The sequence below is a fragment of the Octopus bimaculoides genome, chromosome 11 (genome assembly GCF_001194135.2).
Source record: "Octopus bimaculoides isolate UCB-OBI-ISO-001 chromosome 11, ASM119413v2, whole genome shotgun sequence".
Lineage (NCBI taxonomy): Eukaryota > Metazoa > Mollusca > Cephalopoda > Octopoda > Octopodidae > Octopus > Octopus bimaculoides.
In genome coordinates, this window is record NC_068991.1 from 59,813,422 (window position 1) to 59,823,522 (window position 10,101).

The following is a 10,101-nucleotide window of genomic DNA, read 5'->3' on the forward strand; positions in this document are numbered from 1 at the left end:
CTTTTCAATATCAGTGAAGAATTTCACTGGAAAAGAAGATATAAATTTGCCAGGTTTTTGTCTCTCTCACCAAGGTCATCAGCTGTCGAACGCCGACGAAGGGAAATAACCCTGAAATCCGCATACGTTCGTGCTGCTGGTCGAGGTGAGAGGGATAACTCCCTTGGCAAACAGGACACAGTCGTGTGTCGATAAGCCAGCTGGAGGAGATGTCCTCCTGGGGCTAAAAGCAACAGTAACATCCACCCCTAGGGGTCAGCCACACTTAGGTGGCAATATACTACACTTTATATATATATATATATATATATATTCATTTACTTTGAGTAGTTTTGGAAAGATTCGATATGTTTTGAAAATTATTCTCGTATGTCGTCACATGCCCTTCCTTTCGTTTTTAAACTTAAAGTGTATACTCGAAACATCTTTTTTCTGGCAGAACTGTGTACAAAGCACGTTTTTGAACGATTTGTAAGGTACGTCATTCCTACTTATGCATTTATAGCTTGAAGAGGCTGAATGGCCCTCATTGCCAACAAAACTGATGCGTGATTGATTTTCTCGGCGCAACATCCACATAATCCTTGGTTACTTAGTAATTCTTTTACGTGGCAAGTTTTTGGTAGTTTCTCGTAGACAAACTTTTAATCTTGTACAGCAATCATAAAATTTTCGATATCAGCTTGGAGCCTGGTTTTCTAGTACAATGAAAAGTATTTCCTGATCAATTTCCATTCTGCCAATCTTGTCAAGAATTGACCAAATAAAGCTATTCGTGCAATTGCATTTTTGTATTTGTATCTTTCATTACTTTGAATAAAAATAAAACATCTTGTCATAGATTTACTCCTATCCCTCTGAGTTGCATGTAACTTCCATCTTTGTTATATACCTGTTGACTTTCTTGAAAGCAGAACACTTATTTTAAAAATCTTATTCCTGTGCTTGAAGTTAGCTTTTCAAAGTTAGTTTGCCATCATTCTCTACAAGTTTTTTTTCCTTCTATACTATATAATAGGTTATTTCATTATAAATTTCAGGATTTCCGACACACTTTGTGTTCGAGGCAAATCTCATTCAATTTCGACTTCTAGACGATGTACTCTTAAGTATTGTCATAGTAATATGTATTTCTTTTCTCTCTGTATTTTTTTCTCTATACTTTTGCGAGCTTACATTCTAAATGAATAAATCTATCATTATTTTTCTTATTTCTTTCCTGTGTAACACTGCATATTCCACTAAACATCCGAGCAGTGTTTTCTCTAAACATAGTCTATCATTGTACCAGCAACAATGTTAATATCTGTTAATTTTCCATTGTGGCAAGCTGGCAGAAACGCTAGCACGCCGGGCGAAATGTTCAACAGTATTCCGTTTGTCTTTATGTTCCGAGTTCAAATTCCATCGAGGTCGACTTTGCCTTTCATCCTTTCCGGATCGATAAATTAAGTAGCAGCTGCGTACTGGTGTCAATATAATCGACTGAACCATTCCCCCAAAATTTCGGCTTTGTTCCTAGACTAGAAAAGAATATCTGTTAATTTTATATTAAATTTATATATATTTGAACTAGTGCTTCGCAGGTATAACTGTTTGGTTAAGAAGGCCGCTTTACAAACATGTCGTTTTGGGTTCAGTCGCTCGGCGCAGAACCTTGAGCAACTGTCTTCTACTATAGTCACGGTTCGACCAGTGCTTTATACGTGGATTTGGTAGATAGGAAATTGTTTGTCTCCCCTCTGTTTAACAAGCGGTGTTAGTTTATGTTCTCGTAACTTAACGGTTCGGCAAAAGATGGGAAATGGATCTAAGACTTAAAAATAAGAGTTTGGATCGATTGGACAACTAAAATTTTCCAGGAAATCCAGGAACTTTCCAGGAAATCCTTTGAATTTTCCAGGAACCCCCGGAATTTCCCAGGAAGGTGATCATAATTCCTCGGGACTTTCCAGAAAACCCGGGGATTTACTGGAAAGTTCCGAGGATTTAGGATCAACTTGCTGGAAAATTCCGGTGGTTCCCTGGAAAGTTCCAGGGATTACCTAATAAGTTCCGATGATTTAGGATCAACTTCCTGGAAATTTCCAAGGATTTCCTGGAAAGTTCCGAGATTCAGGATCAACTTCCTGGAAAGTTCCGAGGATTTCCTTGGACGTTCCGAGAATTGAGGATCAACTTCCTGGAAATTTCCGGGGGTTCCATGGGAAGTTCCAATGATTTCCTGGAAACTTCCGAGGATTTGCAGGGAAGTTCCGAGGATTTGGGATTAACTTCCTGGGAAGTTCCGTGGATTTCCTGGAAAGTTCCGGGTTTTTCCTGGAAAGTTCCCCGGATTTCATGGGAAGTTCCGAGGATTTAGGATCAACTGTCTTGGAAATTCCGGGGGTTCCCTGGAAAATTCCGATGGTTATCTTGGAAAATCCGGGGATTTCCTGGAAAGTTCAGAGGATTTTCTGGGAAGTTCCCAGGATTTAAGATCATCTCCGGGAATTCCGAGGATTTCCTGGAAATTCCTGGGATTTCCTGGAATTTTCTGAGGATTTCATTGACAGTTCCGAGGATTTCATGGAAAGTTCCGGGGATTTAAGATCAATAACGCAAGAAGTGGGAGGCAAAAGTTTTAATACTTCTTTATAGGTTTCACTTGTTTCATCCACTCAGAATTACATCATCAACTGCGAAGTATATATATACACCGCTCACTCACACACACACACACACACATATATATGATGAACTCTCCGGTCGAAGACGATGTATGAAAGTTCATGTATGTTCATGTCGCTCATTAGCTCACTCTTTCCATCAAATCGATGTGTCTGAACAGATGTACAGTGTACCACGCGTCAGGTGTCGAAGTGATCGCAGAGAGGCGTGAGATGAAGTATCTTGCTGAAGAACAAAACGCACCATCCGGTCTAGGAATTGAAATCACGATCTAGCGATCGCGACTGCAGTACTCTAACCACTAGGCCATACTCCCTCATTATATATATTATATACATGTATGTAATATATAGGGTGGTCCAAAAGTAGGTTTACAGTTATTCAACTATCTCTTTTGCATTCATATTACTAGTATACATCTTAATTATAAAAAAAATATGAAACCATTATTCTATGCTAGTTTAATTGTAAGATAGAAATTTTAATGTAATAAAATATCTTAAAAGAAATTTAAAGTTCCTACGTGATAACTGTAAACCTACTTTTGGAAGAACCTGCAGATATGCATGTATGTAACTATGTATGTATGTATGTATGTATGTATGTATGTATGTGTGTATGTATGTGTGTATGTGCATGTGCATACACAAAATGCATACACATGCATATAATCATACATTCATGTAAAGGAGAGAGAACACTACGTCTTCAGACTGCATTAGGGAAGAGATATACATATAAAAAGAATGTGAGGGGTTTAGTTCACTTACGATCTAAACGAATAGCTTGATGGACGTATATGAGTTTACGTCCATCATATTTTCTCGCTCTATATACACATTTACAATATGGACACATCATTCAGAATACTGCCAAAATACTGCCTGGATTTACTTGGGATTTTAACTAAAACCCTATATCTTCATGCAACTACCAATCAACATCCGTATCTTCTGGAAAAAGATGAGGTGTGAACATTATTCTGCTGCCTATATTCTTCTAACTACTCTTACTCTTTTTTCTTCTATTTTTACTCCTTTATTCTTCTATTTTATTCCTTATATACCATGAATTTTATTCCTTGTAATATGTAAAATTTCCCCGTCTAAATATTCATGCCGTGTCTCTGATGATGGTATATCTAGTGCACGGACATGCTAACCAAGCACTTAGGTTGTCCCAGAAACGGCTGTAAGGTTTCAAATTACTCTAATTAAATTATTCTAAATGACTTGAGACAATCGTTCTGCCTTGGTTTTGATTTTTCCTCATATATATATATATATATATATATATATATATATATACACACACACATGCATACATACATACACATACACACAGATACGCACGCACATGCACTCTTCTATTTTTTTTCTCAGTCTATCTATCTATCTATCTATCTATCTAGCTATCTAGCTATCGATCTGTCTGGCTGTGCGTCTGTATTTAGCTGATATATACCAAAATCTGTGCCTGTATGTTTGAACGTGTGCGAGTTTCCAACGTTACGATGCCGTGAGTGGGGATGGGGAGTGGAGAGAATGGTGAGATCTTTTGACCTCGTCCTCCCACCGCGGGATAACTGCCATCATTTGATTACTATTCCAATATGAGAGCTGCCAAAACTTCTCTTGGCAGAAACATCATCATCCCCATCACTATCTCATCACCATTATCATCATCGTCATCGACATTATCATCGTCATCGACATTATCGTCGTCGTCGTCGTCGTCGTCGTCGTCGTCGTCGTCAGCAGCAGCAGCAACATCATTAACATCATCGTTAAAATCATCATGGACATGGTCATCATCATCACATCACCACCAACACCATGATCTTCTTCCTCCTATTATCATCATCATTGACATTAATACCAATCATCATCATCATCATCATAAATATTACCATCATTCTTAACATCAGCATCATCACCACCTCCAAGATCAATATTAGTGACATTGCCACCACAGCCACCACCACTACCACCATCATCATTGTTATTAAACTACCATTTACTAATCATCAACACTAATAAATACCACAACCACCACCACCACTTCATTGCTACTACACCAAGTCATTACCACCACCACCACCATCACCCCATTAACTCCAGCATCCTTATCCTAATCATTATCATCGTCATTTCAACTCATATCGCGGCAGTTTCTATGTAGTCCCTCGACCTACAAGAAATAGCAGCCAAATTTCCCTCAAATCACTACCCTATTTTCTTAAACAACGAACACACGAGAAATGTCGTCACAGCCGCATCACTTTTGTCCAAAGACAAGACTAGATAAGGAGTGACCTTGGGTTAAACAACAACAACAACAACAAAACAAAACAAAAACAACAACAACAACAACAAAAATAACAACAGCAATAAAAGGATGGCGGCAACAGCAACAACATACCACGCCACCCCCACAGACACAACTATTACTAGCAGGGCTACCTCCAATGGCACTTCCCCACCCCACCGACAATGTGTAGCATCCACCGCCGCCGCCGCCACCAACACTGTTCCTTTCTGTATCGCTATGGCTACAAGAATTGGCAAGAAGCAGCAGCGATGCTAAGGCCAAGGTAGTGTTGGTGGGTGATGACGACGACGACGATAATGATGATGATGATGATGATAAGGACGATGGTGGCGACGACGGGGTGGTGATGGTGAGAGAGGGGGAACATGAAGATGGACTGACTGTCAGACAGACAGACAGACAGACGGACGAACGGGCAGCAAGATAACCAGCCAACCAGTGAGCTAGTCAGCCAGCTTCACTGACTGACAAACTGACGAACGGACAGTAGGGTTGTGGGTAAGAAAAGGGGAAACAGCAAGCCATGGCATGTGCACTGTCCCCTAATAATAATAATAATAATAATAATGATGATGATAACGGTAGCAGCAATAGTAGTGTGTGTGTGTGTGTGTGTGTGTGAGAGTGTGTTGGTCGGGGACTGCAGAAACAGCAGCTAGTCAGGAATGTTCAAGCTAGACAAGGAGTTTAGAGTACGATAGCTGATTGTTTGACTGGCTGGATGGATAGAAAGATGGATAAATTGATGGTTGCATGTATTAAGAAAGAAAAAGAGAACGAGAGAGAGAGAGAAAGCGAGAGCGAGAGAAATGAGAGAGACGGACAGAGGGGGGAGAGAGAAAGAGAGAATTTGGAGGTTGAGGTGGATTTTGAAGAATGGCTGAAAGAACAGTAGAAAGAATGGATGGATGGATCGATAGAGAGAGGGAAGAATATATGTTGAAGAAAAAGATTGAAGGATAGATAGATGGAAGAATGAACTTGGTGGCTAGATAGATGGAAGTGTGGAGCACCCTAACATAGCAATGAATAATAGTAACAATTGCAGAATTAGTGATTCCCAGAGCTTACCAACCCTACTACTATCTGCCCCCTCTCTCTTCTCTCTCTCTCTTATTTTATTTTAGTTTATTTATTTTCCTTTCTATTCTCATTTTGATCTTTGTCCCTTTCTCTCAGTGTATCTCTTTTTCTTTTATTTTTGTTGGCTTCAACCAAGTCTTCTTGTCTCACCCACTTTTTCTCTCTTGTACATTCCCACTATCTCATCATCATCTCCATCATCATCGTAATCCATCACAATTTATCTTCTTACCATTTCTTACAAGACAGATTACAGACGAACAGTTGCATGCACCACACATTCACACACACACACACACATGTAAATATGTATACATTCATAGGTATACACACACACACACACACTGCTGTCAATTCTTAGCTCTACCATTCACTCTCTTTCTCACCCACCAACCATATCTGATACGTACTTTCAGTCTCTTCTGCTACTGTTTCCTGTCTCTAATGTTTAGTTGATATCGGCCTCTCACCCTTTCTCTCTCTCTCTCTCTGTAAATATAAATGTATATATAATATATATATATATCCATCTTTATTCATCTTCTATCTCTCCATTTTTCTTCATCACTCTTTCTTTCTCTATAATTTTCCCCCCACATTTCTCTCATTGATTTTCCTATACCGTCTACTCATTCTCTCACACTGTGTCTGTCTATGCATCTAGTTATTTTTACCTCTTGCTCAGTATTTCTCTCACTAAAATGTCTATCTGTCACGCTTAGTCTATATATATATCTTCCTTTCTGTCTGTCAGGTTGTTACGCTCTGTCTCTGTGTCAGTCACGCTTAGTCTGTTTCTCTCTCTTCCTCTCTCCTGTCTGTCAAGCTATCTCTCTGCCACTCTCTAAATCTGCTTGTCTTCCACCACCCTTTCTTTCGTCATCATTAGCATCATCCCATCGACGTATAACAAACGATTATTTCCTTCGTCGACGTTATCCACCTTCGATCCTTGTTGGAGCCTTCATTCCTTCATTCCCTTACTCACTCACTATCCCCGTCATTCCCTCACTTACTCAATACTCCCTCCCTCACTCATTATCCAACTCAGTTATTTATATCTCTCTTCCTCATACTATTCCTCTTTACTGTTTCACTATTTCCCCTCGCTATTACTCTTCCTACCTCTCTTCAACTCTTGCCATCTCTTCCGCCCCTTCGCATTCTTATTCTTTCTTTTCTTCTCTCTTATTTTGCTGTATTGTTTTATCTTCTCACTATATCGTTCGTTCATCGCACTTTCTTTTCTCTTCCACTTTTTCTTTCCCCTTTTTCTCTACTTTCTCTGCTCATGTATTTTACCTTACCCCTCCCTTTCTCTCTTTATCTGCCTTTTTCTTACACGATTTGTCTACTTCCTCTCTCCCTTCTTTCTTTCTCTGTAAATCCCCTTTTCATACATTTACTATTCTCCTCTCATTCTTTCTGTCCCTTTAATTTATCATCGTCTCTCTCTTTCTCTTAAGCTCCCTTTTTTGTAAGGATTTTTTCCTTTCTATTTCTCTCTACACCTTTAATTCCTTCTTTCTGCACGCATTTCTTTTCTCTAGGTTCTTAATCTTCTCTCTGCTTTCTTAACTCTCCTTCTCTCTATCATATAGAGCCCACTTTTTCTTTCTCTCTCTTTAATTCTTTGTAATTAAGTCACGTCTCTCTTTACTCTCTCTTTCTCTCTCTCAGTTTATTGCTCCCTATGTACTCTTCTCTTCGTTGAAAGTTCTCTTATTTTTTCTGTTATCCCTTTTTTTCTCTCTTACTTTTCACAGCTTTTCCTCTTCTAAAAAAAAGTACCTATCATTACTACAACTACCAGCACTATAACAAATACTATTACAGCCCTCACCATCACTACTACTGTTACTACTGCTACTGCTCCCCTCGTCTTTTTCTCTCACTCTCTCCTTCTCTCTGTCACTCTCTTTTCTTTGCTGCTGCTGCTACTATTAAACTCACTCCAGCCACACTCACCTCTTACTCCAGTGCGAATCTCTACTACAACTTCTACCACTATATTACAACTTTGGAAAACAAGACTATGGCTGCTACGTCCTTTGAGCTGCGGCCAGCAGCAGACAAGTAAGTGTAACGACAACAATTTCATCCGGAACACACACACAATTCACTGAAATCTTTCGCTTTTCCTACTTCACAATTTCCTCAATGAGTTCTTTCCCTTCTTTCCGACTTCCTTTTGTCAAAATTTTTCTTTCATCAGATCTTCGAAAAAAAAATCTATAAACATACAAGTATCGCAAGCTCTTCACATTCTTAGTATGTATGTGTACGTACGTGTGTGTGTAAGTGTGTGTGCATATATATATATATATATATATATATATATATATATACTGTGTCTACATATTTCTACCATACGCATTCTTTCTTTACTTATCGTCTGGTCTATAGGATAGTTTGCTTGTATCTCAGTTGTGTTTTGTGCTGCCGTGCTAGATTTGGAGGAAGTTCAATGGTAGCAAGAATGATATATATATATATATATATATATACATACACACACGAACCAACGAGGTATCATCCTTTATGCAGTCGCACGACTTGCTGAAAGTAACAGCCGCATATCCCCCCCCCATTGCATTCTACCGACTAAAGAAAAGATATTGCATCATGTCTTGGATAGATGAAAAGGCAGAATGGTCACTGTTGGAAAGTCTTTGACGATCAGGGCTAAATAACAGTGGATCAAGAGAAAGAGGAACACACACACACACATATATATATATATATATATATCCGATTACGATGTGTGTGTGTGTATATATATATATAGTCATAACCACATGTATATATACATACATAAATATATATGATATTAGTCATTCATACATAGATACATATATGTATACTCATATAACTTGTACTAATATGTATACCGACATTACCATACTTGCATTGATACATATATATATGTGTGTGTGTGTGTGTGTGTGTGTGTGCGTGCGCGCCCGCGCGCCCGCGCGCAGAAACTAACATGTAATGTGTGTGTGTATGTATATCTCTATGTCTATACATATGTGTGTATATATATGTATAGGCATACCAATATACTAATATGTATGTGCACACTGATAGATACACGTATACATAACTATATACTGCCATACATACATACACACAACACAAACTAGGGAACTTCAGTGTGGTGGGTCACGCGAAATAGTAGAAATTAGCAAGTGGAATCTTGAAATCTTCCGCAAATGATACCTTACCTACCGTCTTAAATAGAGGATGGAAATATTAGATAATGTAATCCTAAAACAATCATTCTCCAAATAAAATGGAATGGTCACCACTGGTATGCCTTTGGGATCATAAGTTTATTCAAAGAGTGTTGACCCATGGCTAAACAAACTCACAAATACACAGATAGCCACAGAAATACACATATAAAGAGTATACGCATGTCATAATACTCTGTTGATCTCTCTAATCTATCTATCTATCTATATATATATATATACATACACACGCACATACATATACACACGTATGTGTGTGTGTCTCACATACCTCCACACATGCATACATTCTGATTAAACTCTCGTACAAGCATGCATATACATACATTCATTTTTATTTATGTATCTGCCCTCCCCGCCTTACAACACACGTACTTCGCGCGCGCACCTCTACCTCCCCACGCACATCGAGGCTCCCTTATAAAACCGTCCGGGTTCCTAACTCCACGAAGGTCCACACAGATACATACATACATACATACACACGCCCTTTTGCATAGACAGCCGTAGAAGACGTACACAATGATACATACGTGTGAGCGTACATTTGTATATGGAGGTTGGCTTTAATTCTGTACAATTCAGGACAATTCTGTACGGAAGCCCTGTATGCCCCCCTCCTTCTACACGGAGATATGTATATATATATATATATACGTGTGTGTATGTATATGTGCCTGTGTGTGTTCCTGTGTAAGTATATATGTGTATGTATTGTATATATATATATATATATATATATATATATATATATATATAT

The 10,101-nt window shown here is 38.6% G+C and overlaps 1 protein-coding gene across 4 annotated transcripts in view; it reads left to right on the forward strand.

Moving 5' to 3' along the window:
* Window positions 1-10,101, forward strand: part of LOC106879599 (uncharacterized) — a 218,138-nt gene that overhangs the window by 74,681 nt on the left and 133,356 nt on the right. For 3 of the 4 annotated variants that reach the window (XM_014929241.2, XM_052971874.1, XM_014929240.2), the window contains exon 1: window positions 7,183-8,160. The exons of the other annotated variant lie outside the window; for it this stretch is intronic. The gene's annotated coding sequence lies outside the window, so the exon portion shown is untranslated. Of the gene's footprint in view, window positions 1-7,182; window positions 8,161-10,101 lie in introns of those variants that run through there. 4 annotated transcript variants of the gene reach the window in all.